The sequence below is a fragment of the Rana temporaria genome, chromosome 1 (assembly GCF_905171775.1).
Source record: "Rana temporaria chromosome 1, aRanTem1.1, whole genome shotgun sequence".
Lineage (NCBI taxonomy): Eukaryota > Metazoa > Chordata > Amphibia > Anura > Ranidae > Rana > Rana temporaria.
This window is the reverse complement of record NC_053489.1, coordinates 11,794,986-11,822,849: the sequence shown is the minus strand read 5'-3', so window position 1 is coordinate 11,822,849 and position 27,864 is coordinate 11,794,986. Positions and strand designations below refer to the sequence as shown.

At 42.9% G+C, this 27,864-nt stretch overlaps 1 pseudogene; it reads left to right on the top strand.

Moving 5' to 3' along the window:
• The first annotated feature begins 524 nt into the window (after nt 1–524).
• On the top strand, nt 525–27,864 carry LOC120929522 (annotated as a pseudogene).

The following is a 27,864-nucleotide window of genomic DNA, read 5'->3' as shown; positions in this document are numbered from 1 at the left end:
TCCACCATACATGGTATTACGTGGTCTGATCACACTCCTGTCTCGATCATGGTGGCAGAGGGGCACACTCCCAGCCCTACCTATATATGGCGGGCCAACTCCCGTGTTTTTCAGATGCCCTCGAATGCAGCCAACATAGCTGACAGCCTATCTGAGTTTTTTGCTCTGAATGCCGACTCTGTCTCCGATCCTGCAATGTTGTGGTGTGCACACAAGGCTTTTATCAGAGGGGTCATTTTACAAATATGTGCAAGGGAGAAAAGGCAGAGGACACAAAAGTTGAATCATATCACATGACATCAAAACGCTAGAGACCCTAAATAAATCCAATGCAAATGTACAAACGGCCCAAAAACTCTCCCAACATCGCTCTGATCTCAGACTTCTACTTTTTGAACAATATGATAAACGCATACAATCCCTGAAATTGGCCCACTATTCCTCTGGAAATTGTGCAAGTAAATTCCTATCCTAGAGGCTCAAAACTGTTAGGACTAAATCTACAATCCCATTTCTGTTACACCATGTCCGATAAGCATAAAATATTCAACCCCAAAGAAATGGCAAATTCCTTTGCTGAATATTACTCCTCACTATATAATCTTGATACCGATCCTAACACCCCTCAACCAACGGATGAGAGCATCCGAGCATTTTTAGCAAAGGAAAAAAGGTTTTGGTTGGACAGGCATTTAAGGCACCACAATAACATTATATAGTATTTCTGTTTCTGATGGCAGGAATTGCATTTACCTTTTCAACGCCATGAACAATTTTAAGGCTTTACATGTTGGGTTTTTATTTAGTCGGAACAAACTCATATTTTATGTTTTACCAAAAAGTTGACTACCACATTTCGTTTTTTGTGTGCAGTAACATAACTTTTAGTGTATTTTTTACAGAAAATATGTGTTTTATAAACAGCTCCACTAATATAACAGGGTCTTTGCTTTCAGAAAATATATAGGCCCGGATTCACATACCTTGGCGCATAGTTATGCCGGCGTAGCGTATTGAATATACGCTACGCCGACGTAGCGCAGAACGGCGAGCACAGTATTCACAAAGCACTTGCTCCCTAATCTACGCTGGGTTCCCTCGGCGTAACTCGTCGTAAGTGGCAGTGGGCGTGAGCCATGCTAATGAGGCGTGACCCCATGTAAATGATGGGCCGAGAGTCATAAAGATACGAATAACGTACGCCGCATGCTCCATCCCGTGGACGCACCCCAGTGCGCATGCGCAGAATCACGTCGAAACTACTCCCTAAGATACGACGGATCAATGCCTACGACGTGAACATAACCTAGCCCAGCCCTATTCACATACTACTACGTAAACGACGTAAAATACGGCGGCTGTTCCCTGGTCCATACCTTTGCTTGAGTTGCACCTCATAGATGGGGAATAACTATACGCCGGACATAAGCCTTACGCAAACCGTGTATATTATGCGCCGGGCGCAACTATGTTCGTGAATCGGCGTATCTCACTCATTTGCATATTCGAATCGTAAATCAACGGGAGCGCCCCTTGCGGCCAGCGTAAATATGCGCCCACGATACGACGGTGTAGGAAACTCATAGATGGGGAATAACTATACGCCGGACATAAGCCTTACGCAAACCGCGTATATTATGCGCCGGGCGCAACTATGTTCGTGAATCGGCGTATCTCACTCATTTGCATATTCGAATCGTAAATTAACGGGAGCGCCCCTTGCGGCCAGCGTAAATATGCGCCCACGATACGACGGTGTAGGAAACTTACGTCGGTCGGATGAAGCCTATTTTCAGGCGTATCTTGCTTTCTGAGTCAGGAGCATAGATACGACGGCGCATATGTTCACTTACGCAGCGTATCTCGAGATACGTCGCCGTAAGTGCTAGGTGAATCCAGGCCATAATGTTTGTGGGATTTTAGCTAATCATCAGGTATTTTAATATTTCACAGAAATGCGGCTCTGACAGTGAAAGGTTTAAAGAAAACACAGTCACAGAAAAATTCCCATTGATCTGTTCTTGTTGTGGACTGACAAATAGACATGTGCATTTGTTTTCGTCCGAATGCATTTTCGTCCTGGATTTCGGGTATTTTCGTTATCGTTTTAACAAACAAAAACGAACGTGCAGAATCCGAAATCTGAAAGATCCGACATAAAAAAATGCTTTATTTTCGTTTTCGTTGCAACAACAGTTCGATATAGATAGGAGATACGACATGACACTGATAATAGCAATCTGTGTCTATCGAATCTGCGGTCTAATGTGCCTAACCTTAACTCTATTAGTCCAAGATCATTCTACATAGAGAGAAAAGATTTGACATTATAGAGACAGTGTTGGGGGAGACCATTCGACATGAACGATGAAGATTCGACGAAGCAGAAAACATACAAACGTTGAATCTGTCATTGAAGGCTTATGGTGTCTGTCGAAAATTCTAAGAAGATTTGACAAGCAGCTAAACTGTACCACGCCGCAATCGTACATTTCCGGTCAAATGCTCGGCCCATAGGCTATAGAAAAATTTGAATGTTGGTAGACTAGTAATAATAATTTATAAATATCGGGCCAGATTCAGGTACCTGCACTGCGGCGTAAAGTATCTTGTTTACGTTACACCGCCGCAAGTTTTCAGCGCAAGTGCTTGATTCACAAAGCACTTGCCTGTAAACTTGCGGCGGTGTAACGTAAATGCGTTTGGCGCAAGCCCGCCTAATTCAAATGGGGCTTGTACCATTTAAATTAGGCGCATTCCCGCGCCGAACGTTCTGCGCATGCTCCGTTAGGAAATTTCCCGCCGTGCTTTGCGCGAAATTACAACGCCCCAACGTGTTTTTTGAACGGCGACGTGCGTTACGTCCTTTCGTATTCCCGGACGTCTTACGCAAAAAAAAAAAAAAATTAAATTTGACGCGGAAACGACGGCCATACTTTAACATGGCTGGTCTAAATCTAAGCCATGAAATAGCAGCCGTAAGTTTGCGACGGGAAAAGCTGACTAGCGACGACGTAAGAGAATGCGACGAACGCGCGTACCTTCGTGGATTGCCGTAAACAGCTAATTTGCATACCCGACGCGGAAAACGACGCAAACTCCACCCAGTGGGTGCCGGAGTATTACACCTACGACCTGAAGGCGTACGAAGCCGTACGCCTGTCGGATCGAAGCCTAAAGCCGTCGTAACTTGTTTTGAGGATTCAAAACAACGCTACGACGTGGCAAATTTGAAAATACGCCGGAGTATCAGTAGATACGCCGGCGTATTACAACTGTGAATCTGGCCCATAATTATTACTAGTGTCATACAACAGTAGAATTCTACTATAGCTTGTAGGCGGAACATTCGACCGGAAATGTACGATTAGACGTACAGTTTAGCTGCTCCGTCAAATCTTCTTAGAACATTCGACAGACACCATAAGCCTTCAATGACAGATTCGACCTTAATTAACTCGGATTTTCTAACGAAATTAATTAAATACAAACGAATTTCGGGAGTAACTAAATAAATGTATTTTTTGGACAAAAACGAAATTCCGAAACAAAATATTTCAGTGTGCACATGTCTATTGACAATACTGTTCTATTTGTTAAATGAAATAACAAGGAATGGTGTCAGCCCTGCCACATTTATTTTGCTAAACAAAAGAATGTCTCCCCTTCTCCTTAACTCTACAACATGGGAGGATTGTTTTGTTGTCAATAATAAAAAAAAAAAAAACAAACAAAAAAACTATGAGTGTGTGAGAGTGTGTGTGTGTTTGGGGGTTGATTAGACTCTTTGAGGCAGAGTTAAAAAATAACTAACATGCCTTGGGGATGCCCTGACCCTGCTGGTGAAGTGGTTTGTCAGCATGATGTATACAACCTACTACAGCAACATTGACATTTACAAATGGAAACAATCCTGTTTAAATTGCTGGCAAATTACAGCTTCAGCCACCTACCAAACAGCTGAGGGGTCACCTAATCTATAGCAGACTCTTATCCCAGGTGAGTATCTGGTATAGATGTTAATGGGTGGACCCCACACAAAACAAAACAAATTGTATAATTCCCCCTAAGGCCCCGTACACACGACCAAACATGTATGCTGAAACTGGTCCGCGGGCCAGTTTCAGCATACATGTTCGGTCGTGTGTAGGCGCGAGCGGGCCGAATTCCAGCAAACATTTGCCCGCCGGGCCTTTTCCCAGCAGACAAATATTCCTGGACGTGTTTTAAAACCGTCCGCTGGAATCCTGCCCGCTCGGACATGTACGGTCGTCAGTACAGACCTACCGTACATGTCCGAGCGCCCGCCGTCTCTCGCATGCGTCGAATGACTTTGACGCATGCGTGGAAGCCTTTAAATGGCAGGCCAGCCCACGTCGCCGCGTCATCGCCGCGTCATCATTGCGGCGCGGACACGCCCCGCGTATTGTTTACTTGCGGACTTCTGTACGATGGTTAGTACAACCATCGTACAGAAGCCCTCTGGCAGGCATGTACGGTGAAAACAGTCCGACGGACCGGTTTCATCATACATGTTTGCTCGTGTGTACCGGGCCTAAGGCCCCGTACACACGACCAGATCTGTCCGCTGGGATTTATCCGCGGATCAGTTCCAGCAGATAGATCCGGTCGTGTGTAGGGCCTAGCGGACATTTCCCAGCGGATAAAAATCCAGCCGACGGATTCCCAGCGGATAAAAATGTCTTAGCATGCTAAGAAATCTATCCGCTGGAATCCAGTCCCTCGGACTTATCCGGTCGTCTGTACAGACTCACCGGATAAGTCCGCCCGATCCCCATCCCTCGCATGCGTCGAATCACTTCGATGCATGCAAGGGATGTATTTACCTTTCAGGGTCGCGCACGTCGTGCATCTACCTTTCAGGGTCGCGCACGTCGCCGCGTCATTGTCGCGGCACGGCACCGTGGATGTTTTCCGCAGGGATTTTCATCTGATGGTGTGTAAAAGCCATCAGATCAAAATCCAGAGGAGGAATGTCCGCTGGAAACGGTCCGGCGGACCGTTTCCAGTGGATATCCTCTCGTCTGTACGAGGCCTAAGGATGCATAAATGACCCTTATCCTTGATCAGGTTCTGATAAGGATGGCAAGGGGTACCCCAAAAAAATGGCCTCTCCCCAAAAATATTCATACCATACCCTCAGCATGGGGGTTACCTTGCCAAGAGGCCACTGACAAAACACCATAATAATGAGAATAAGATCCTCTTCCCCACAACCCTGGTCTGGTGGTTGTGGGGGTCTGCATGCTGGGGGGCTCATTGGAAAAATGAAAACCCGAGATACAGGCCCTCTGGCCTATGTAAATGAGTTAGAGGTACACAGAAGCCATACTCATTTATAATATAATAAGGGAAAAAATAAACACACCATAGTTTATGACAAGTCATTTTTTTAGCACAAAAAAAAAAAAACACAGCGTAAATTCATCATCAATCAGTGCGTCCAACATTTCTGATCCAACCCATCAACACAAATGAATGACCAAGCAGAATTTGTTGGTGGTTGCTGGTTTCCTAAGAACCAGTCAGAAGGGAAGCGGTCTCATTTATTAGCAGTAGTAATACATCACTTTAATACATCAAATTCATCACTTTCAGCTGCAAATTTTAAACTGCATAATTGTAAGTGCAATTTTAACTTTTTAAATACATTTCTACACATTTAATGCACTATGTGGAGCTGTCACTGTTTTCACATGGTGGGCATTGATACTGCTGAAATTTCTTGAAGAACGAGATCCAACAGGACTGCATATCTGAAACTGCGAGATTGGGACCTATTATATGCTGTTTCTGATCCCCTGTAATAAGGGATAGTGGGAATTTGGTAATTTATAAGTTTGGTGGAGGAGATATCACGTTTTCCTTTGGACACGTTTATAACCAATCTGTAATGTGGCACAGATGCACAGGTGTTTGACATACTACCTGCTATCTAATGGACTTTCTGCTGTTAATATTTTGGACTATTAACTCATTCATAGCCAAAGTTTATATTTAGCTAATGTCTTTTTGATTTAAGTGTTTTTCGTTTGTTTTTGGTTCTCACTTGTAAATCACCATCATCATCACTGGTGTGGGATTCTGAGGTGGCTGCATGCTGCACCCTAGTGGCCAATATAGGTCGCTCCTGACATAGCAGCCAGACTTTTTTTATATCACCATAGATCACCCACTGGCATATGCTTGTGTCTGGCAAGAAGGATGGTTGAGGTAGCGCGATTTATATTTTTCTTATGTTTGTTTCTTGTAGTTATTGTTTACATGATAATCGCAGCACCTAGAGGGATTAGACTGTGACCACGTTGCAGTTCTCTTTCCCCTTTTTCTCATCTTTTTTGTATTTTTTTTACTGCAGTTTCTTTCCATTTTCCCAATGCTAAACTCTCCATTTTCTGCAGGGTTTACATGAGAGAATACAGACATCTCCTGGCTTTTATATTTGCTATTGATGAGATAAACCGCAGTCCAGATATTCTGCCCAACATAACTCTGGGATATCATGTGTATGATTCCTGTGGACATGTGAATAAAGCTATAAAAGACGTTCTACAGATATTGTCTGGACATACAAAGGAAGCTCCAAATTATTCCTGTATGGAGTGGGGTGCCCTGGCTGGTTTCATTGGAGATCTCCATTCTGACACCACTCTCCAAATGGCCCAGCTGCTGAGTCTATATGGTTACACCCAGGTAAGAAAATAGAAATGTTCCTATATTATGTAACGTCAGGACAGCGAGTCGTCTTATGGTGAGGTGGGTCAAAAGGGTACAGATAATCCTTGTGGCAAAGCGTCATAAAGTATAAGATTGTTCTAAAAAAAATAAGGCAGTGCTGTGTAGGAATGGGCCAATGTTCAGTCCAGACTGTTATGGCCAGGGCTTTTTTTCTGCTGGAATGCAGCTGAACTGCGTTCCCGAACCTCTGGCAGCCCTCTCCTCTCCTTTCCTCTCCTCTCCTCTTCTCTCCTCTCCTTTCCTCTCCTCTCCTCTTCTCTCCTCTCCTTTCCTTTCCTCTCCTCTCCTCTCCTCTCCTTTCCCCTCCTCTCCTTTCATCTCTTCTCCTTTCCTCTCCTCTTCTCTCCTCTTCTCTCCTCTCCTTTCCTCTCCTCTCCTCTTCTCTCCTCTCCTTTCCTCTCCTCTCCTCTCCTTTCCCCTCCTCTCCTTTCATCTCTTCTCCTTTCCTCTCCTCTTATCTCCTCTCCTCTCCTCTTCTCTCCTCTCCTCTGCTCTACTGCCTGTCATTTAATACTGAAGCCAGTAGAGAAAGTTTTCTGCACAGCGCACTTCCTCTACTGGCTTCTCTGCCTACTAGCTACTCCAGGCTGCTGTCTTCGATCACTGGTGAGTTCTTCCGATGCTTCCATCCCTGCCTGCCGCCGCTACTCAGCCTTTGTAGCACACAGCTGAGAAGCCCTGAAACACCTCCTCAGCTCTGTGCTACAGTAGGGGGAGCTCTCCATTCCACTGCACTGTGCAGAAAAAAAAGCCTGCATGTACCACAGAGTGCAGCAATTGAGGAAGAGGTGAGGGACCTGTCACTGTGGAAACGAGGGAGTCCATTCAGAGAGGAGTGCATTGTGAAAGTATGTGGGGGAGGGGGAATATGTGCAGAGAGGTAAAGTTTGTGTGTGTTTAGCAGAGGGGATAACATTGTACACAGAGGAGAGCTTGGGGGAATTTGTCCCCTATGTGATGAAAAAAAAGTTAAGTAAAAAAAAATGTTTTTTTTTGCAAAAAAATTAAGTTGCACCCAAGCACATAAGCCCCTCACATTTTTTGGAGGCCCCCCACCCCCACATATACACATGCACAAACGTCAACGCATGCGTTGGGGTGCCTACATGTGAAAACGTTGATTGTGATGCACATTTTACATATCACCACGTGTGCCAGAGTGAGAGCAATAATTCTAATACAAGAACTCCTCCATCAGGCCCCGTACACACGACCGAGGAACTCGAAGTGCCAAACACATCGAGTTCCTCGTCGAGTTCAGTGTGGAAGCCGCCGAGGAACTCGGCGGGCCGACTTTTCCCATTGACTAACGAGAAAATAGAGAACATGTTCTCTTTTCGGCCCGACGAGTTCCTCGTCGGCTTCCTCGCTGAAAAGTGTACACACGACCGAGTTTCTCACCAGAATCCAGCTCCGACCGAGTTTCTGGCTGAATTCTGCCGAGAAACTCGGTCGTGTGTACCGGGCCTAACACTAAACTGCTACCTATAGAAGTTCTTTGAATTGTTTCCTATAGAAAATATAGGGTACGAGAGTTTGACGCCATTTTACGGGCGCAAAAATTGTTTTTGGGCATGTTGGGTATCTATTTACTTGGCGTAACCTTGTCTTTTATATTTATATATGTATTGCGTTTGTTTGCCTTAAAATTCACGTTAGTGCGTTTTGTACCGAAATATTACCTTTACGGTAATATCGTGTGACATAAAAAATTGGACTTAGCGATATTTAATCTCTAGGGTGTCTGCTTTCAGAAAATATATAATGTTTGGGGTTTTGTGTAATCTTCAGACCTAAAATCATTTTTTAAACATGTGTGCAAAAAACGAAAAAATGGCTCTGCCGCGAAAGGGTTAACACAAGTTTGTTTTGTTATTGAATTATTGTATTATTTTATATTCCATTGAGCAGTCAGGGAGATTAATAAGCACATGGTGGGGGATGGATATATTGGAGATGTAGAAGCACTGCATAACTCTATCATGTATACTGTATACAGTATATAGAGTATCAAGCCTTGTAGGTCTGAATCTTATATGTACTGTAGTTGCTGTCAAAGTCGTTTTTGGTGATTGATACTGTAATGACACCCCGAGTATGAAAGGGGTTAAAGTTGTTTAGGAGATTCCATTCCCGAAACACAAAGGCAGCTACCGAACACTCCAGTCAGCCGAACAAGAAACCCATACAAATAATTCTTCCCCAATACGAGACGAGGCTCTGTATGAGGTTCAAGCAGGAATCACAAATCTTTATTGAGGAATACAGGCTCTTATATACACCAAAAGAGGAGGGTCCCATATTACTCCAGCAATACTCAGAGACATAAATTAACATGAGCTAATTAACTAATCCCTCCAAGCAGTCAAGATGACTCATATGAATGACTTTTGAGTTTCCTAGCCTGGCTGTCTCCTCTCCTTAACTACAATACACATTAACACAGAACTCCTTCACACAATTATGGGGTCAATTAGCACAAGCCACAATGAAAGATCCTTAAAAGTTATCCTAGACTCATTTACATTATAACAGACAGACAGGTGGCTAGAGTTGAACACATTAGCATATCCTTACAGTATATGTCCCAACAGTATGAATGAATCACTCTTTCTAATATGGCATATATCCTGGGAGATATTGTGGATAAATATTAATCTCCCATTTAAGTAATCCAAGACATTTCTCAATGCCAATTATTTTCTTGCTCACCCTGTGCCCCAAATAGACACAGGGTAATTTAGACATATCCAAATTTATTTCTATTAATCTTTTTCAACATTACAGTACATACATTACAGTACAAAAATACTTAAAACACATATACAACACACATATACAGTCTCAATATATCCCTTTCATACAAATAAGCTAATAATATTAACAGTAGTTATACTGGAAAGTCTACGTATCCTATGTAGGATATACCCAATCATATGGCCCCCATATTCTAAGTCCACTAATTAGAGGAATCCTTGAAAGTAAGAAAAGGAAGGAGAAAGATTGGAAGGAGAGTAACAAGATAGAACCAGAAAGAGAGAAGAAAGAAGAGAGAGAGAGAGAGAGAGAGAGAGAGAAAAGGAGAAATGAAAGAGAGAGAGAGAGGGGGGGGGGAAACAAGCCTACCAACACAACACAAATTAAGGGGGGAGGGGATGGGGGGAGGGGAGGGAAAGGGAAGGAGAAAGGGAAGGAGAAAGGGAAAGGGAAATAAAGAATTACTAGTGAAGGAGGTAGTAAACCCAGCTAAATTCTAGTGATAGGAATTATATATGTAGCGGCCTGCTACTTTCTAGCTGGCAATTTAGAGGGTAGTCTGAGAGTTAGTTGACTCAGACTGTATGATTTTTCACTAAATTTGGGCCTCTGTTCCAGCCATGGCTGTACTGTGAGTGACCGCTATTGTTGTCTGGGGTGTCGTTCTCACTCCAGGCTGAGGGTGGCAGCAGTCAGGTTAAGGTGTTTTGGGTGTTCCCCTTCAGCAGCCAATCAGAGGGAGTTGATCGTCCCGCTGTACATGCTGGGGAGGAGTACTTAAGGGACAGACGTTATTAGTTCGGGATCATCGCCGATCCTGGTCTGTCATCCAACCACCCCAGAGTGTGGCCCTTCTGGCCGGGGGTGCGTGTTTAAATGTTCCTGGCTCAGGGACCACGTTGGTCTGAGGTTGGATCTACTAAGTAGGCATGGTAGTCAGACTGGGTCTACGTTTGCAGAGTGGCCCTGTGCTGTCTTTCCTGAGGGGGGAAGCCACTCGATGAAGAACCTATCTTGGAGAGCACTGAGCAAGAGGCTGGTATCTCAGGAGAGGCCTTGAACTTCATCAAAGGATGCACTACTACTGAAAGGCTGAGTGATGGTCGCCTGTCAGTTCTGATTTTACAGGAATTTATTCAAGAGAGATCCGGGTGCTTAATCCTGTGCTGAGAGGATTCTGGACCGAATATATCTCCATCTTTGGGAAGGTCTGTGGCAGAGACTTTACCAAGTTTCCGTGTGACATCCTGGCTGCTAGGTTAGTGAGAGAGGCCTATTCAGAGAGCTACATTGCTGGAAGCAGGAGTGTTTCTGGAAAAAGTTATACACCTGAACCTGTTATCTATTACCCTTCCAACTCTTCAACTACTACTTTTATTTATTTTACCACATTGGGGAAATAAAGCAAAGAAAAAGAAGCCTAAAGTGTGGACATTGAAGTTTTTCTCAACTCTCATCTGATACCCTAGATGGTGAAGGATTAGAGGTAACATGCCGGCCAAAACAAACCAGCAGCTCCTTCGGGGGTAGTGCTACATATATATAATAATTAAGAAGGCTCCAACTCTAAGCCTAATTATGTGTAAAGGTCCTTACAGCACAAGGCAAAAGGGTGGGGGGAGGGAAAAAAAGGGGAAGTTAAAAATTACTAGTGTAGGAGGTTACAGAACCAGCTAAATTCTAATGATAAATATTATGACCCGGATTCACATACATCGGCGCATATTTATGCGGGCGTAGCGTATCTAATATACGCTACACCGACGCAGCGCACAGAGGCAAGCACAGTATTCAGGAAGCCAGTGCTCCCACTCGCTCTCAAATCTATGCTGGGTTTCCTCGGCGTAAGCCAGCGTAGGTGGAAGTGGGCTTGAGCCATGCTAATGAGGCATGAGCCCATGCAAATGATGGGCCAAGTGCCATAGAAGTACTTAAAACAAACGGGCGCATGCGCCATCCCGTGGACGCATCCCAGTGCGCATGTGCAGAATCACGTCGGAACTACTCCCTAAGATACGACGGATCACTGCCTACGACGTGAACGTAACGTACGCCCAGCCCTATTCACGTACTACGTAAACAATGTAAAATACGACGGCTGTGTTCCCTGGTCCATACCTTAGCATGAGTTGCGCCTCATATATGGGGAATAACTTTACGCCGGACGTACGACTTACGCAAACCGTGTATATTATGCACAAGTACGTTTGTGAATCGGCGTATCTCCCTCATTTGCATATGTGCATAGAAAATCAATGGGAGCGGCAAATGCGCCCAGCGTAAATATGCGCCCACAATACGACAGCGTAGGCAAGTTACGTCGGTCGTAGGAAGCCTATTTTTAGGCGCATCTCAGATTGTGGGCACGGCGCACAGATACGGTGGCGCATAGTTACACTTACACGGCATAAGTGCTTTGTGAATCCGGGCCTATATGTATATAGTGATTTAAGAAGGCTCCCACTCCAAGCCTGATTATGTGTAAAAATCCTATCAACACACACAAAAAAAAGGGGGGGATATAGTCCCCTGGGGGATCATAGTGCAGGTGTGCAAATCTAATATCTAGTGATAAGAAGGAAGAAAAAAAAAGAAGAGAGGGAGGGAAGAAAAAAAATGAAGACTAAGGGGAGAAGGGGAAAGAAAGCCCTCTACTCCCCCCGTCCCCGATCTCCCGTCCCTTCCATGTAAGCCTCTGATTCCTTAAACTCTCTCCATCCTCTCCAAATCTTATCATATCTTGGCCTACACTCATTATGGATTGACAACAGCTCCTCCATCCATCTAATTCTATCTATCTTTCTTAACCATTCTCCTATTGATGGCACTTTCCAATTCCTTGGTATTAGTGCTTTAGCTCCGTTCAATAGGTATGGGACCAAAGCCATTCTATATTTTTTTCCTTGTCATCCCCGTGCTATGGAACAAGCAATACCAGGGATCTTGTTTCACCTCCAATCCACTAATCTTCTTTATTGTACATAATACCTCTCCAGTATACCTGTATCAAGGGGCAATGCCACCATATATGGGCATGTGTTCCCTTCATCCCACAGTCTCTCCAATAGGGATGAGCTTTGTGTTCGACTCGAACGCATGTTCGACTCGAACATCGTCTGTTCGTATGTTCGACAAATTTCGAACAAAACGGGTCATTCGCGCCAAATTCGAGTGACGCGCGTCGCCCCATAATTCACTGCGGCGTTGCCAATCACAAGGCGCAAAAAACGAAGAACCACAATTGGCCAAAGCCAGGGTGGCTTTGGCCAATTATGGCTCAGGGGGTTTAGTACACCCCCCACACTATATAAGGCCGAGAGATAGATAGATAGATAGATAGATAGATAGATAGAGCAGGAAGGCTAGTCAGTTTAGTTAAATTTACAGTGTGTAGAGGATATATATACATCCTAGCGTTGTACATATATTTATACACTGTATAGCTTGGCTAGATCAGCTATTCTTATTGTTAGGCAGTAGATTGTGCTAGATGCAGTGCTCTAACGTGTTGTATTGCCTGCATCGTGTTTAGTTTACACCTAAACATAGTACTCAGTGTTAGTGGACGTGTGCTATTTAATTGCCCATAAACGCATTAGCTGTTACTGCACGTGGGCTATTTAATAGTGTATAAAGGGAGTGAGAACGTAGTTCGCAGTCGGTAGAAAACGTCGTGAAAACGATCATGCAGTACGACGATGTGAAACTTGATTTTTGGACTTTATGATCAGTGGATGACTTTGTTGGTTAGATATGGGGAGAAAGCTAAGGCTTGACTGACATTAGGTTTTTTTTATACATTTTGACTTGCAGAAATAACGGAGGCCTTCAGAGAACAGGAGTTCTTCACAGAATTTGTTCAAAGGGGGCCCCCGGATGGCAACCCCCTTTTTTTCTAGAATTTTTCTTTCCCCCAAAAAAAAATGTATTGAGCCAAGATCTGGCATTGTAATGGCCCCCCCACCCCTAAAATAATCGACATATTGTTGCCACACAGCACGTGCGCTTTGGGGGGCCAAGCCTGCATGGACAGTCTCACGGGCCACCACCACTGGAACATCAGTGGCCTCATCAGGCACAAGTGTCATGTAGTTTGTTGAGGGTCTCTTTAGGAAATTGTGCAATATGCAGGAGCAAAGTATGACATGGTTCTGATTCTACTTAAGAAACCTACAGTCCTTATCTTGTTTGCACTACCTGTATACTGCTGTTCAAAGTATTGTTGCCATATGGTTTTTGGGTAATCTAAATTAAGTAGAGATAAGTGTGTGTATATATATATATATATATATATATATATATATATATATATATATATATATATATATATATATATATATATATATATATATATATATATATATATATATATATATATATATATATATATATATATGGCTGCGTCTGTGTATGAATATAAATATATATATTCTAATTATGAATATATTTCTCTGAGTAGGGGCTGAAGACATTTCAGTCAGAGTACAAAGTTTATTGTTCATTTAGCATGCTAATTCATGGCATTTAGTACATAGCCAAGCCTTTGTTGTAACCAGACATTTTGGAGACAGTGAATTAAACCACCTTATGTGATGGACCCCATGCTGGGATGTTCAATCAAGATAGCCACATCCTGTTTAAGCTTGGGAAAGGTCACTTTAATCTGCTACCGGATATAGAAACCAGAATTTGCATGAAAGGGGGCTGACTTATGTAGTCAGGCCTCCAATCATGATCCTAGCTAGGCCAACCAATGGGACACCAGCTTAGAAATATATACTCCACAGCACAGATTAATGGAGCTCACTTTTATGGAAACATCACTTTATGAAAGGATGACTTGATGGAGAGATGGCCTAAAGGCATGGGTCTTAAAAGGGTAATTATGGTATAGACATGTGATAATTGCATGTAGCAACTGCACATACTTGTAATCTAATGTTTTAGAGGAATATACTCTAGATTCCTTCATGTAAATGTATGTATTTTAACCTACAGTCTTGTTTGAGACTATAGTTCTGTGTGTTAGATTAGACTTTGTATAAGCTCTAATAAATGTGTGTTATGTTAAAGCTTTCGATCTGGACAATAGAACTCTCTTATTTTAACCATATATCATATATGTGAGTTATTAAATCTTAAATATACAGTTATTAAAAGTAACAGTATATATGGCCAAACGGTCTTGTCAAGGCCGATCCTCGCTTTAGGCTCACTATGCAAGCCGCTTAGGGCCCCGCAAAGCTGCAAAGGGCCCCCCAAATTACTAGAGGCCCCCGCCTGGTGAGAAGTCATTTTCGCCCCCTCACCCCGCTTCTAAACTCGCTGGCTGAGTCATTTCCGACAGCAGAACACCCCCTCACCCCGCTTCTCAACTTTCTTTAATGTGACATGTCACTGTCGTCAGCGCCCCCCCGATTCTCATTATTAATGTGCCATGTCATTTTGCTTAGGGCCCCAGGGAGGTCAGGATCGGCACTGGGTCTTGTAATGACCTGGGGGGAGTGGTGGCGGGGAAACTCATGCTATTTTTTTCAATGATTTTTATCCATATTGCAGGGACCAAACATTACATTAAAGCCGCAAGCAGTATTAAATTACTTTTTTCTGAGAGTAATTTTTTTTTCACTTTAAGCATCATTAAAATCGCTGCTCAAGAAAAAACTACAGTTTTTAAAACTTTTTTTTCCATTGATACATGTTCCCTGGAACAAGACCCGGGTTCTCAATGATGTTTTCCAACAATAACTTGAATATTGGACTTTAAAATGAGCACTTTTGAATTCGAATGTTCGAGTCCCATAGACTTCAACGGGTTTCTTAATGTTCGCGCGAACAATCGGTCTGTTCGAACGTTCTGGTGCGAACCAAACGCGGGTATGTTTGGCTCATCCCTACTCTCCAACATAAGGGTGATGTCTCCCTGTTTATTCTATGGAGTTTCATTGAAACATAGTACCATTTAGTTAGGAGCTTATAATTCATCTCTTTTACTTTAGCTTCTATTGACGTAAAATAGACAAAGTCAAAGACGTGTCTCTTCTTATACTCTTATATTGTTTGATTTAATTCTAATTCCCAACTTTCTAGTATTTTCAATGTCTCAGACCCCCTTGAAGGTATCAATATCCTGTATATATTCGATATTCCCTGTCTTCCCATTCCCCCCCACACTATACGTTTTTCCCATGGATTCAGCTCATTCAAAGCTCGCAAGGGTTTCGGTAATGTGATTAAAAAAATTTTGAAATTGTCTATACCTCCAAGTGTCTCCTAAGGTAGATCCATATTTTTCTTGTAATTCCAGCATAGAGCACAAGGTATTACCTTTCAATAAGTTCTTAAATTTTTGTGTGTCCGAGGTTGCCCATCTCAGGTATACCCCACCTCCCTTTCCTGGGGGGATGTAGTCCGTACCCGTGTGGGGCAACAGCGGGCTGTTATAGGGCCACTCTTTTATTTTACATGCTCTATCCCATATTCTAAAGGTTTCTTTTGTTATTGATGGTATCTCTTGAGAGAAGGCTCTATATTGTTGTGGAATCAATGTTCTCTTTCCCAATTCCTTTTTACTCAAGCTCTCTTCTACCCATTTTTTCTTTGTCCCTCCTCCTGGTACCAGTCGGTTATCCTCTTTAGTACAGCTGCCTCATAGTATCTTTTAAAATCTGGTAGATATAGTCCTCCCTCTTGTCTAGGTCTGGTCAAAATCTCAACTGATATATGGGGCTTCTTTTCCTTCCAGAAAAACTATCCTGTCTGGGTAGAATAAACACTATTAAGATGATGATACTGCTTAAAGCTCTTTAAATTTTCAAACACTCCCGATAAAAATTCCAGATATATATATTTCAAAATATTAGGAAAGCCTTTTGACAGAAACAGTACTGGTACTTTACTGTTTTTGGCTTTTTGTATCAGAAATAACACTCTTAGGACGTTATCCCTCGTTTCCCTCCAAGGTACAAACCCTGACTGATCATTTTCTATCAGCCCTGACATGAAAGGTCTTATTCTATCTGCCAGAATTTTCATATAGATCTTTATGTCAACATTGATCAAAGATATAGGCTTATAACTGACACATAATGAGGGATCTTTATCTTCCTTCCCTATAAGAGTTATGTGGACTCCCAAAGCTTCCTCACGCATTATCATGCCTCCCCCTATGGAGTTCATGTACTCCTGGAAATACGGTATAAGGGTTTCCCAAAATCTCTTGATTTAGACATAAGAGCTAAAACAAGGGTATCCCATACTTTCTGAGGGATTCTGGGTTCCATGGGCCTTCCCGTCACAGATACAATGTGTGTACACAGTGCAAGAAAGATATTGAAAATAATGATCAAAGTAGATGGAAGTGTAAAGATATAGATAGAGGGGCAGATCCACAAAGATCTGCCCCAGGGCAGCGTATCTGAGATACGCTACGCCGCCGTAACTTACTTTTTTTGGTTTAAATCCTGGAAGAATTTGCGCTGTAAGTTGCGGCGGCGTAGTGTATCTCTCACGGCGTAAAGGCGCCTAATTCAAATCGGCGAAGAGGGGGGCGTGTTTCATTTAAATGAAGCGCGTCCCCGCACCGAACGAACTGCGCATGCGCCGTCCCTAAATTTCCCTCCGTGCATTGCGCTAAATGACGTTGCAAGGACGTCATTGTTTTGACGTGGACGTAAATTACCTCCATCCCGATTCACGGACGACTTACGCAAACGAAAAAAAAAAATTCAAATTAAACGCGGGAATGACTGCCATACTTAACATAGCAGGTTTAACTATAAGCCACCAAACAGCAGCTTTAACTATACGTCGGAAAAAGCCGACTAGAGACGACGTAAAAGAATGCGACGGCCGCTCGTACGTTCGTGGATCGTCGGAAATAGCCAATTTTGCATACTCGACGCGGAAAACGACGGGAACGCCACCCAGCGGACGCAGAAGAATTGCGTCTTAGATCCGAAGGAGTACGAAGACGTACGCCTGTCGGATCTAACCCAGATGCTGTTGTATCTTGTTTTGAGGATTCAAAACAAAGATACGACGCAGGAAATTTGAAAGTACGCCGGCGTATAAGTAGATACGCCAGCGTACTCGCTTTGTGGATCTGCCCCATACAGTATAGACATCTCTCTCTCTCTCTCTCTCTCTCTATATATATATATATATATATATATATTTATATATATATATATATATATATATATATATATATATATACATATACAGTATATTTCTTTGTTATCTGAAGAAATGAGAGTTCTGGTTGAATAGACAGACCCATAGTGGAAATGTAAACATTCATTTGGTCCATAAAATATATACAGGTTCAGGAGCTGAGCTGGTAATTGTGTTTATACTCAGTTGTTCACCGCAAGCTAAAGTCAAAATCAGTCTTGCAGTGGGAGTGTCTGTCCAGTAAACTGATGATCAGGAAACCCCTAGGTGCGATTACAGGAGGAAGAACTCTTAAGCCCTGTACACACGATCGGATATTTGATGGAATCTAATCTGATGGATTTTTTCATCGGATATCCGATGAAGCTGACTTTCATCAGTCTTGCCTTCACACCATCGGTCAAAAATCCGACCGTGTCCAAAAGTGGTGACGTACAACACTACGACGAGCCGAAAAAAAGTTCAATGCTTTCAAGCATGCGTCGACTTGATTCTGAGCATGTGTGGATTTTTGACCGATAGAGTTCCATACAGACGATCGGATTTTTCTATCGTTTTTTTATCCATAAGAAAAATTTAAAACATGTTCTATTTTTTTACACCGATGAAAATAAAACTGATGGGGCCCACACACGATTGGTCTGTTTTCATCGGACAAACCGATCGTGTGTACAGGGCTTTAGAGTTATCAGCTTTTACGGATGGCTGCAATCATTTATGAAATAATACATGTAGCCTTGGTTCACTCTGGTGCATTTTGACATGTGATTTGACATGTAAAATCAGCGGCATTTGCCAGCAGTTGCTGGCAATGTCCTAATTGGTGCAATGCCACATCTTGCGGCGCTGCACTGATTTCAAAATGTAGTTTCTGTACTACTTTTTGCAATTTTGGGCACGATTTACATTGACATCTGTGCAGGAACCCGCACAGATGTCTCTGAAATCGCGGCCGAAATCGGGACTGACAGACGGGAGTGAAATTGTAGGAGTTCAGCTGAACTTGCACAGCTTCATTCCCGCAGCCCAGTGTGAACCTGGGCTTACTCTTGTATCTTTATCTGGTTGGTCCGGGGAAATAAAAGCACCAATAAAATGTGGTTATACATCTATTGTAGACAGGTCAGATGACACGTTTTTTTTGCTCTTAAAAAAATAAAACATAAATAAACATTAAAACCTTTTCTAAGGTTCTCTTCTGTCCATTAAGAGTTCCAGATTAATTATATAGACTTTTCTTCCTTTCTAGATTGGTTATGGAGCCAGAGATACTTTGCTGAGTGATAGAAAGATGTATCCAAACTTTTTCCGGACAGTTCCGGATGATGAGATGCAATATGTGGCCATAGCAAAGTTACTGGAAAGGTTGAAGTGGAACTGGGTCGGGATCCTTACATCTGATGATGAATACGGAGAGAGGGAGATCCGACATCTCAGCAAACATTTATCTGATCATGGAATTTGTATTGAATTCAAGATTCTGGTGTCTAAAGAGAATTGTGATAAAATTCCTCCAGAGCTGCGGAGCTCAACCACGGAAGTTCTTATTATTTGTGGCTCAGTTAGTCTCACTTATTGCAAGTTTTTGTTTAAAAATGTCCCTTATTACACGGAGAAAACATTTATTATACCAGATTCTTGGTCAATGAGTGAAATGTTTTTTGCTCTCAGTAACTGCAGCTTGGTGTTTACATTCCCCCATCTCTACATAAAGGGATTGATGGAATATTTTCGTAGTGTTTATCCATCCAGCCACCCAAATGACCCCCTGATTGAGGATATTCTCATATCTGAATATGAATGCTTTTCAAAAAACCAAATGAAAAATTTCCTTATTCCACTCACAACTAGACGTCCTCTTAGGGACTGCGGTGTGGAGACACGTCCACTTAATTTATATTTTTCTGATGAGAAAACATCCTATAGAGTGTATATTGGAGTCTACATTTTGGCTCAAGCATTACATGACATGGATTTCTTATTTAAAACAAAAAAAAAATCTGAAATAAATCCACACACACTAAAGTATAAGGTGAGAGCGTCCAATAAAAGTTTACTTGTATCTTTTTATACTCGGTGAGTTCAGTACTGGAACACAATGGCCCAGACAAAAATTACACCCAGTTCAGGTTCATGTTTTGTTTAGAGGTGTTTAACCCTTTCACTTCTGGAGCTGTTTTTTATTGCACCCATGTTAAAAAAACATTTAGGCCTGAAGATTAAATAAAACCCCCAAACAGTATACAGTATATTTTGTGAAAGCAGAGACCCTGGAGAAACAATGTTTGCTGTATCATCTTTTTCTGTCACATGATATCAGTGCAATGGTTTACCAAATGTAATATTTTGTTTTCAGTAAAAGATACACTAAGTTCATTTTAGGGCATACAAATGTAATATATTACCCACTTATTTTGTAAAATATAAAAGATGAGGTTGCAATGAATAAATAGATAGTCAGTATGTCAAGCCATAAAATAACCGTCACGTCTGAAATGGTGACACACTTTAGTACCTTCACTTTTCCATAGGTAATGCTTTTAAGGCTTTAAGTTAACCTTTTGGAACATGTTACATGGCACATCAGTATTTAGGGTGTTCACCACCCGAACCTCCCATGCCAGTGGGTAGGAGGTTCCTCTCCCACAGAACCGCAGCCACATTTAAAATCAGGGCTCCACCCACACAGCCATGTCATTTATTCACAAGAATCTGAGAATGAATAAACTACAAGTCCTCTCTTCCATCGTGGCAGACAGAATTGTACTATCAATGGACTGTGGTTGTGCTGATCAGTGCACTCATAGTCCATTCACAAGTCCTCCAGCTTTCTAACAAAAAGCCTGTACAGATGTATGGGCATAAAACTGAAGGACTTGTCTGCAGGAGCCTGACAATGCACCCATGATCCACTCACACCAGATAACTGATAACATACAATTATTGTTCTCACTCAAGCATGCGTGTTGATAACATGTTCAGAAAAATTGAAGCTTTAGTGCGGCAGGCACCCCCCCATCTGTGTTTATTTTTGTATATGTGTGTATGTGATGGGAGGTTCATATTTATGTATTTTAAGGGGGTTAAAGTGCTTGGAATTAACTTTATTTTCTTACACTTTATTTTTGATCATATGAGGACACAAGTCCCCTATGTGATACTTTTTTGGGGAACGGGTTCCTTTTAATGAGACCAACAAACAGACATTCACTGGTCTCCCTAATGGAGGCTGCTGATGCTGAACTCTCCTTGGATAATGCTAGTTCTTTGGCTGTTCATATGTTTTCATATCAGAGTTGTCTGACTCTAGTTATACACAGGGCTGGACTGGGACAAAATTCTGGCCCTGGACTTCATCCAGACTGGCCCACTTTGACAGGTCTCTCCCATGGCGGCCGGACACCACCCCCCCCCCCCCCGGGCCACCCAAGCCCCCTCTCCCCCTTCACTAGCCACTAGCCGTTCTACTTTATTCGAGTAGAACGGCTGGTACTGGTACTTTTATAGGCAGTTGGGAAGCTAGACATTATTTCACCCAGGGAAACAAATCAGTTTGGTCCCCCCCCTTATGGGACAAGATTAGGCAGAAGTGAGAAACTCCCAGGCCATAGCTGTTGAGTCAGCTGTCTGTCCCCTCCCCCCATGCTCCTCTGTCATCGTCCCTGCTCCTCTGGTCCTCCCCCTGCTTCCCTGTTCCCCCCAGGTGAGTGCTGCGGGGAGGGAGAGGAGGTGAGTGCTGTGGGAAGGGAGATACAGAGGACCGGAGGGGGGCGGCGGTCTGCTGTCACTCAAGCCGGCCCACTGAGCCATCGGCCCACCGGGAAACTCCCTGTAGTCCCAATGGCCAGTCCATCCCTAGTTATACAGGAAATATTTCTGGCACTGATTTCCTGAACTCACACACAGCATGGGATCTATAAGTTTTTAGGGCTAAACTTTAAAAAGTCAATATGATATATTAATTCTGAGCACACTGGGGGGATTTGAAGTCCTCTTGAGGGATCTGACCAGAAGTCATGCTCTGTTTTGGTTTTCTTTCATTTTTTTATTAGTTATTCCGTTTTTAACCGCCTCAAGAATTGGCAAAAAAAATAATAAAATGCCATAAAACTATCCCGTATATTGTAGACGCTATTACTTTTGCGCAAACCAATCAATAAACGCTTATTGTGATTTTTGTTACCAAAAATATGTAGAAGAATATATATCGTCCTAAACTGATGAAGAAATTTGATTTTTAAAAACATTTTTGAGGATATTTATTACAGCAAAAAAGTAAAACATATTGTTTTATTTTTCAAAATTGTCGCTCTTTTTCGTGTTTATAGTGCAAAAAATAAAAAGCGCAGAGGTGATCAAATACCATCAAAATAAATCTCTATTTGTGGGGGGAAAGGGGCATCAATTTTGTTTGTGTGAAGCGTCGCACGACCGCGCAATTGTTTGTTAAAGTGACACAGTGCTGTACCGCAAAAAATGGTCTGGGGCCAGATTCTCAGAAGAGTTACGACGGTGTATCTCAGGAAACACCGTCGTATCTCTGTTTCTGAGCCCGGGTATCTATGCGAGTGATTCCTAGAATCATTTTTGCATTGATACGGCCAAGATTCGACAGGTTTAAGTCACTTACACCGTCGGATCTTAGATGTAATGCAACGCCGGCCGCTAGGTGACGTTTACGTTAAGGTCTCATTTGACTATGCAAATGAGCCTGATACGCCGATTCCCGAATGAATTTGCGTCGCGTACTCGTCGCTTACGTCGTTTCCGTAAGTGTAAGGTTACCCCTGCTATATGAGGGGTAACCTTATGCCAGTCCGCCGTATGCCATGTTAAGTATGGCGTCGGGTCCGTGTCGTCTTTTTCCGTCGGTTACGTCGTTTTCCTAAGTCGTTCTTGAATACGACTTTACGTCAATGACGCACACGTCGGCGTCATGGACGTTTTCCGTCGTGAGCTGAAGCATGCGCACTGGGATATTTTCAGCCCGGCACATGCGCAGTTCAATCAGCGCGGGGGCGCGCTTAATTTGAATGCAAGGCGCCCCCTTCTAATTACGCGGCCATACGCCAGGCCATTTACACTACGCCGCCGCAAATTACGGAGCAAGTGTTTGGGGAATACGGCACTTGCTCCTGTAAGTTGCGGTGGCGTGGTGTAAATGGCTTACACTACGCCAACGCAGATTCTTAGAGAATCTGGCCCCTGGTCATTAAGGGGGAAAATCATCCGGTCTGTAAGTGTATATACTTGTTACCTATAATCATTTCTGTTATTATTTAAGCTGTCCCGCTATGTAAAAGAAGTCCAGTACAAGGATCAGAATGACGAGGTCATGATTTTTAATGATAAAGGAGAACTGCCCAGCCCACTGGAAATTGTAAATTGGATTACAAGAATTAAAGGTAGAAATATCACTGATTGGATGATTGTGGGTCACTTTGATGGGTCCCTTTCAGAGGATCAGCAACTTACACTAGAACCGGAGCGAATATCATGGAAAGGAGACAAGGTGAGTTACACTGGGGAAGCTGATCCACAACTTATACAAGAAACATTCTAGTTTTTACCTTAAAGCCATCTCCAGACAAAACCTAACCCCCTCCCCACATCCTGTTCATAGACCACCAACATCTGCCCTGACCCATTCCATGGTGATTAGATGTCAGGTCTAGATGTGTGGATATAAATGCCGGGATATGTTCCCATCACTTTATATAACTGAAGGAGTAGATAAACTACAAAACATCTTCTACATTACAGAACAAGTCCAGCTGAACTACTATTACCTCCCCCTCCTCATCACACAGACTGGGACATAGACATTTATAGAAGGACCCCGACTCCTGTGTACAGAATGTAGCAAGGTCTCCAGCCTCCTTTGGTTTAATGAGAACCCCCAGGGCCAGAGAAAGCTGCCATCCTTCTGTATATGGTGGGTTGTGAGGCATAGTGGGTGCAAAGGTGTTAGATTCATTGGGCCCCAGACACTTCTTGAATGCAAAAGAGATTTTATTTTTCTTAACAGGACTTTGGGAGAGAGGGTTAGGGCCAGGACACCCTTTGGTAATTGCAAGATTAATTGGCAGACTCCAAGACTTCAACAGGAAGACAGCCATGCAGGGAAAGGCATCCAGCAAGACACCACTTCTGCATGTGTAGGAATGCTGTCTCCTATGGCAACAGTTTTTAATACAAGGTGTAAATGTTCCTTCACTTCCACTACAATCACTTCTTGTAGTTCTTCAGCCCACTGAGCTCCCAGTCTCTCTCACTAGACTAGATGAATCACTGCCACTGAATCCCTCGAGCTCCTCAAATGTTCACAGTGGTATCTTCCTCAAGCATCACCCCCACCTCTCTGCTGGGTCCCTAGCTTGGCACCCCAGAGGTTCTGTCCTCTGTTATGATGGGTTCCATCTATTTTATTATCTCTCTCACCCCCTTCTAGTGCCGGATTGTATGTGGCTTTTAGAGGTACATGGCTATTTGTTTTCTTCTCTTTGTATTGTAGGAGATTTTCTCTTTGGAATTTTAAGGCAATGTTTATGTTTGTACTGATAGTTTTGTTGCTGTCACCTTTCTTTTTTTTTTACTTGGGAAAAAAAACAACTTTATTGATGTAAAGCACAGTTTACAAGTCATTCAGTTACATTTAGTCTCAGAAAGTTTTTCGTATGGTTGGACAACGAAAATACATACACAAGTATATCATATTGACAAGTTATGCCCCAGATACATAGGAATCATGCACCAGGCACATAACACTTACACACATGTTTCCCCATCCTCCCACCATCTGTCCCAGATCTTGGAATATGTTTGGGTGGACCCCCTGTGTGTGTAGATCAGCTTCTTAAAGGGCAAGGTGTCATTTTTTTCCAGTGCCAAAGTGTGTGTGTGTGTGTGTGTGGGGGGGGGGGGGTTCTGCATCCATCCCCGAGCTATCACCTTACGTGCCAAGAATAATGTTTCAAAGATAAATATTGTGTGATATTTGTCCACCTCCACATCTGGCAGTAGCCCCAAAATACATAGCTTAGGGTCCGGCACCACAGGGGAACCCATATTGTCATGGAGGAAACGGACAACCTGCGTCCAATACGTCTGAACATGGGGACAGGTCCATATCAGATGGTAGAATGAGCCAGGGTCAGCCCTGCACAAGCGACACGTCGGGTTCGGCGTGTGCTGAAACTTTGCCAATCGTATAGGCGTCAGGTAGGCTCTGTGCACTATATACAGTTGTGTCAGTCTGTCGGACACCTTGAGAGACACTGTCTTGGTTCCCTCCAAGATCTCATCCCATTCATCGTCAGCTATGGGTCCTACGTCCTGTTCCCACCCCATCTTGGCCTTATGGATAATAACAGCTGCACCCCATCGTCTAATCGTGTAGTACATGCGTGATATGAGTTTGGAGGGGTCATCCCCCAAAATAACATCCAGCACAGGGGGTGGCTCCATCCCTACATCTAGGTTTGGTATCTGGGTTCTAAGTGCGTACCGGAGCTGCAGGTATTTAAATGTTAGTTGGTGTGGGAGGGAGAACTCCTCCTTAAGGGTCTGGAACTGTTTGAGCCCTGAATCTGTCAAAACCTGATGGAGATATTGTATTCCATATCTAGCCCAAACTATCAAGTCTGGAATAGTTTCCAGTTCCAGCATATGGCTATTAAGCCACAACGGGGTGTGAGAATAAAATTTTCCCATATTTTGCTTTTTAAGAGATATTTCTCATATCCTTTGGAGATGTAACAACATGCCTGAGTTGTACCGTGCGGCAGGACCGGGTGTTTTTTTCCCACGAAGGATCGCCTGAACGGGTGTGTATGTCGGATGACCCGGTTTGTCACAAACCAAGGATCTGTAGCGCTGCATTTCCGACGTGTGGAAATGATACATGTGAGATAATTGCGAGGCCTGTAGGTCCGGGAGGGACACACCCCCCATATCCGTTGGGTTCTTTAAGATTTGCCACGCTAGTTTGTGTCTACCATTACCCCAAACAAATGAATTAAGAATGGCTTCCATCTGTTTAAAAGGTTTTAAGGGGATATATAGGGGGGCATGCCACACTAGGTATAGAATCTTGGGTAGTATGATCATTTTTATTAAATTTAAACGTCCCATCACCCCCAAGGGTAGTCTGGACCACGTCTGCATTTTGCTTTTAAGTAATTCAAACAGGGGAGCTACATTCATGGGTGCATAGTCAACTAGGTCCCTAGTCACCTCCACCCCCAAATATAACATTTTGGATACCCTAGCGAGTGGTAGAGGGGGGCTTGTGAAAGGGGGGGAAGCACATCTATTGGAAGAATTTGGCATTTGTCCCGATTTATACGCAGACTCGAGTATCCCCCCATTTGTTCAATTAATTGTAACGCAGCTTGGAGTGATGGTCACTGGTCCGCTAGATATAAGATGGTATCATCAGCATACATTCCTATTTTATCTACAGTGGGGCCTCGCTGCTGACCCTGAATGTCAGGGTGGGCTCTGATTGCAATGGCCAATGGCTCAGCTGCCAATGCATATAGCAAGGGGGAAAGGGGATGTTGTAACCATTCTAATGAAAGGATTCTGCTAGTACTCCTAGATGTTTATTTCTGTCTTCCGGATCAGAACATATTCTGTGGTATCCAGACTAATGAAGGGCCACCTTCTGGAATGGTCCATGTGTTTCCACCAAGGTATACTGTACATGCTGCATCATTGTAAACATCAGAAGCTTGGCTTCCCTACACTATTATATCTGTACTTTTGCTCTTGAATAGATCATATAGCTCTATATTATCTCAGGTCCCAAGAGGTAAATGCACCGAGGAATGTCTTCCGGGGTTCAGAAAATCTGTAAGAGAAGGATATCACCCATGTTGTTATAATTGTGCTCCGTGTTCAGAAGGAGAAATATCAAACCAACCTGGTAAGCTCTATTTTTATTTTACATAGAAACTCTGATATTGGATTAGAAAATGAAAAACTTTTAAAGTCCTTTAAAGTGATTCTGTACACACTTTACACTTTGCACCAAACAACAAGAATCTGCTTCCTCCCACTGTCTGTCTGAGAAAGACTCCAACATTTACTGTATCTAAAAGTAATGGTCAGGAAAATGATTACACAGAAGAGGCCAAAACTGTCAAATAGTTGCATTCTCGGTATACCATGATTAATGTTATTTTCACTTCTTTTTACTCTACAGACAGTGAACTCTGCAAGAAGTGTCCTGACAATGAATGGCCTAACAAAGCTAAAACTATTTGTAATGACAAGGTCAATGAGTATTTATCATACGAGGAGGACATTCTAGTTTTATTTTTTTCTATAACTTCAGTCATATTTGCTACAACATCTCTCCTTATACTTGGACTATTTGTTTGGTTTCGGAGCACTCCCATAGTCAGAGCCAATAACCGGAACCTCAGCTTCATTCTGCTCCTCTCCCTCATACTGAGCTTCCTTTCTGTATTCCTGTTCCTTGGCCGTCCTGTGGATATTACCTGTATGCTGCAATAAGTCACTTTTGGAATTCCCTTCACTATCTCAGCATCTTCTATCCTCGCCAAAACCATCATGGTCTTCATTGCTTTTAAAGCCACCAGACCTGGAAGCTCTTGTAGAAAATGGGTGGGAGTCAAACTTCCCAATACAGTCATGTTATTCTGCTCATCCATTCAGGTTATGAATTGCATTCTCTGGTTGTCCATCTCTCCACCATTTCAGGAGTATGACATGGACTCCTATCCTGGGAAGATCCTCATTCAGTGTAATGAGGGGTCAGTTATCGGCTTCTACTCTATGTTGGGTTATATGGGGTTTCTGGCAGCTGTGAGTTTTCTTCTGGCTTTCATGGTGAGGACATTACCGGACAGTTTTAATGAGGCCAAGTACATCACCTTCAGCATGCTGATGTTCTGCAGTGTCTGGATTGCCATGATCCCGGCCTATCTGAGCACCAGAGGGAAATACATGGTGGCTGTGGAGATATTCGCCATACTGACCTCCAGTGCTGGAATATTATTGTGTATGTTTTCTCCAAAACTCTACATTTTACTTTTCAAACCTGAACTGAACACGAGAGGGACAATGCTGGGGAAGAGAATGATGTAAATGTAACACATTGATTCAATGTATAATGCTGTAGATCAGATTAAACAAATTCAGTCA